This window comes from Dendropsophus ebraccatus, chromosome 2, assembly GCF_027789765.1.
Source record: "Dendropsophus ebraccatus isolate aDenEbr1 chromosome 2, aDenEbr1.pat, whole genome shotgun sequence".
Lineage (NCBI taxonomy): Eukaryota > Metazoa > Chordata > Amphibia > Anura > Hylidae > Dendropsophus > Dendropsophus ebraccatus.
Window position 1 is genome coordinate 90,644,058 of NC_091455.1, and position 4,144 is coordinate 90,648,201.

General features: G+C 38.0%; 1 long non-coding RNA gene across 1 annotated transcript; it reads left to right on the forward strand.

Annotated features, from left to right (window-relative positions):
* The first annotated feature begins 2,065 nt into the window (after positions 1–2,065).
* On the forward strand, positions 2,066–3,748 carry LOC138784556 (uncharacterized). Its single transcript, XR_011361877.1, has 3 exons — positions 2,066–2,199; positions 2,297–2,383; positions 3,650–3,748. It is a non-coding gene; the product is annotated as an uncharacterized lncRNA (long non-coding RNA).
* Positions 3,749–4,144: the final 396 nt, after the last annotated feature.

Here is a 4,144-nt window from a genome sequence, read left to right on the forward strand (position 1 = left end):
TTGTATGTTTTGTGTTTTTTGCCCTTTCTGAACAGTGGTCTATTTCTGTCGGGGTTTTTTCAGCCACACCTGCTTTGCCTGTGATGCTTCTGGCAATATCAGTGTCTACACTGCTGCTGCTTATGCTGCGTTTACATGGAACGATTATCGTTCTAATTTTCGCATAAACGATCGCATTTGAGCGATAATTGTACCATGTAAACACAGCAAACGATCAAACGACGTGCGAGAAATTGTTCATTTTGATCTTTCAACATGTTCTTAAATCGTCGTTCGTCGTTCCCTGAAAATTAGCAAACCGCTTCGTGTAAACAGTCTTTCACCGATTTACCCTATGTAAAAGATGGGCTTAAGCGATCTTAAAAGCGATCGCAATAACGTTTTTTCTTACGGATTTTCAAACTATTTTTCTAACGATTTATTCGTCTAAATGCTGATCGTTATAAAAACCAAATCGTTGTTTCAAAATCGTTAAACGATCGATTGGGCGAATTATTGCTCCGTATAAACATAGCATTAGCTAGTCTAATGCTGCGTTTACACGGAACGATTATCGTTCAAATTTTTGCTATTATGATCACATTTGAGCGATAATTGTTCCGTGTAAACACAACAAAAGATTAAATTGTTCATTTTGATCTTTCAACATTTTCACAAATTGCCGTTCATCGTTCTCTAAAAATTCGCAGATCGCTTCGTGCAAACAGTCTTTCAGATTCACCCTATGTAAGAGATGGGCTTAAGTGATCTTAAAAACGATAGCAATAACGATTTTTCTAACGATTTATTTGTCTAAATGCTGATCGTTTTATGTGACCTTGTTGCTTTGGCTTTTGACCATTCTCTGTCTTGTGGGTTTTTACTTTTGCTGCCGCTGTTGCTGACCCGGATTGTCAACCCTGTTATATTGTTTTTGTTTGTCTGTCCGTGTTCTGTGTGTCACTTTATACCCGTACAGGGACCTTTTTCGTGGTTGTCCACAACTGCATAGGGCTGACAGTGGCAGGTAGGTAGGGACAGTGGGTGAGAACTAGTTCAGGGATCACTGTCTGTGTCTCTTGTCTGTATTGCCACTGTCACGCTCGTGACAGTGATTTTTCTGTTTTGCACAAAATTAACCACAACAGACTCTGGCACGTTTTTTTTCCCACCAAGATATTAGCCAAAAACAGCAGAAACATTGATTTATAAGGGCCCATGCTCTTTATAATAGCTTTACATACTAAAACATACATAAGACATACTAAAATATATTTTTGTCTTCAGGTTAGTATATGTGGAGAACATTTGTAAAATAGTTCCAGAAGCACAAAATCAAATGTCTTGTAAACCCGTGACACAAATCAATAAATCTCAATTACCTTCATGGCAAAATACAAAGACTTGGGAATGTGCTCTTTCTTCCACTACACATTATTTACTTTTACAAAATTGCATTCAGGTTTTCTTTTTTATTTTCTGCGCCAATTTGGACCTTTTTCACTGAGAAGCATGTATGCACTTTTTCCTTTTCAAGTGTCTAAAACTAAACATCATAAATATAGCTGAAATAACCAGGGAAGATGAAAGGAAGATAGAATGAAATGAACCTCTTTAAGTTCTATTTAGAATAGTTAGTGGCCTGAGAAAAGTATAAGCTACACACCACTGATTAAAGTCACAATGGAAATGAAAAATGTAGAAGCAACAGGAAAATATTGGACCAGATGTCATTACTAGCAGTCATTATGTTAGAAAGACATATGCTGTAATAGTTTGGAACATAGTCTACATGAAAGCCACTACATCTAAGCCACTACATCTAATCTAAAAAAAAAATCCTATCACAACTGAGTAATACCAAGAAGTACATCCCAATGTGTGGTGCAGAGCAGATTATAGAGACACTGGGGAAGATTTATCAAACATGGTGTAAAGTGAAACTGGCTCAGTTGCCCCTAGCAACCAATGAGATTCCACCTTTTATTCACCAAAGAGTCTGTGAGGAATGAAAGGTGAAATCTGATTGGTTGCTAGGGGCAACTGAGACAGTTTCACTATACACCTGTTTGATGAATCTCCCCCACTGTGTCCAGTGTTCACGTTCAACTCATAAAACGAATACATTTTGCATAATCAAATCTAAAGTATTAATCCACCAAATCTATTCAGGAGGATGTTATCTGACTTTCACTGCCATTACAATAGAACTGACTCAGGGTATAGCTATTTAAAAGGATTGTCTATTTTTTACAATTGTCTTTGGTTTGACAGGTCATCCACAAATAAGATGACAGGTTTTTTTTTTTCTCAACAGGGGCACCAAGCAGTCAGCTTTTATTTTGTGCTCTAATCTGGTGGCAGGAAATCTCTTTCAGTGCAGCACCACCTTGGAGGATATGAGGTATTACATTTTGCATAATGAAATCAGTTAGCTACTTGTGTAATACTCAGATATGTTGGGTCCTCTATAGACAGAGAGGGTTATTTTCTTTTAATGACAAATACATAATAGGGCATCAAACATGTTTCAAGGACATTTACACTGGTACCCTAAGGCTAGGCCATCAATTTTTAAGTTTTCCTTATGTGCAAACAACTGCCGTATTTCTATAATAACACTGTTTGCACAACAGCCATTGTTCTGAAATATGGCAGTTGTTTTTACATAGTGTGAACATAGCCTTAGGCTATGTTCCCATACAGTATTTTTGGTCAGTATTTTGCAATAAAAACCAGAAGTTGATTGAAAACCCAGAAAGGCTATGTTCACGCACTGTTGAAATTGAGTTGATATGTTGCCCTTTAATGGCAAATAACGGGTGTTATTTAAAAAAAATGGCCATTGTTTTAAAATAAGGGTAATTATTTGCCATTAAATGGTGGCCATCCACTTAATTTCAACAGTGTGTGAACATAGCCTTTTTGGGTTTTTAATCTACTCCTGGTTTTGGTTGCAAAATACTGAGCAAAAATACTGTGTGGAAGCATAGCCTCAGGCTATGATCACACTATATAAAAACAACGGCCTCATTTCATAACAACGGCTGTTGTTTGGGGCAATTCTTATTGTCTTTGTGTTTCTGATTCTATGTATACCTCAAATATGTATTTCTGTTTAATGCTAAAGAGCAAATATTAGGCTTCTGTTTACTATTTTAGTCTGCCAGTACTAGGTTGAGTATAGTCACAAGGTTTATTTACATACATATAATATTGACTTTATTTCCATACTTTTTTTGAACTTCTTTTTATTTGTGGTCTATAGATACAATGTTTAATTGATCATTGTCATTTTAGCAAACATTTTGAAAATGTTTAAGGGAAGAATCTTTGTTGTAATGGCACTATGGGTTTATTCCTGAATAACAATGCAAAACAACAAAACTAGCAGTTAGAGATGAGCAAACCTCGAGCATGCTCGAGTCCATCCGAACCCAAACTTTCGGCATTTGATTAGCAGTGGCTGCTGAAGTTGGATAAAGCCCTAAGGCTATGTGGAAAACATGGATATAGTCATTGGCTGTATCCATGTTTTCCAGACAACCTTAGAGCTTTATCCAACTTCAGCAGCCACCGCTAATCAAATGCCGATCGTTCGGGTTCGGATGGACTCGAACCCGAACCCGGTTCGCTCATCTCTACTAGCAGTGAATACTTTTGTTGACAGAGCACAAGGCTACTCCTATGATTTTCCTGAAACCATTAGCGAGATCAGATGGATTATTCAGGTCGTGTTGTGCAAAGATGGAGTAATGGCACTGTTCAGAAGGGCACACACTATCACAGGTGATAAGAATAAGGTACAACATAAGAGTTTCACCATCTTCACTTTTATATACAACAAGATCTTTTATATACAACAAGATCTGTTTTCTTTACTTTTGAGAATTTTCTTCAAACAGTATGAGGGCTCCTTGTGTTAGGCCCCGTTCACACGTAGCAAAACTAGCGGAATTCCGCATCGGAATTGTCCACCACGGAATGCTGTTAGCCTCCCTCTCATAATGGGAGTCTATGGGAGGCGCGCGTTGCTGTTCTCACAGCGTCTCTTCGTGCTGAAGAATGAAGATGTTTACTGTTCAGCGCGGGGAGAGCAGCAGCGCTTACCTTCCATAGACTCCCATTATGAGAGGGAGGCTAACGGCATTCCGCGGTGGACAAT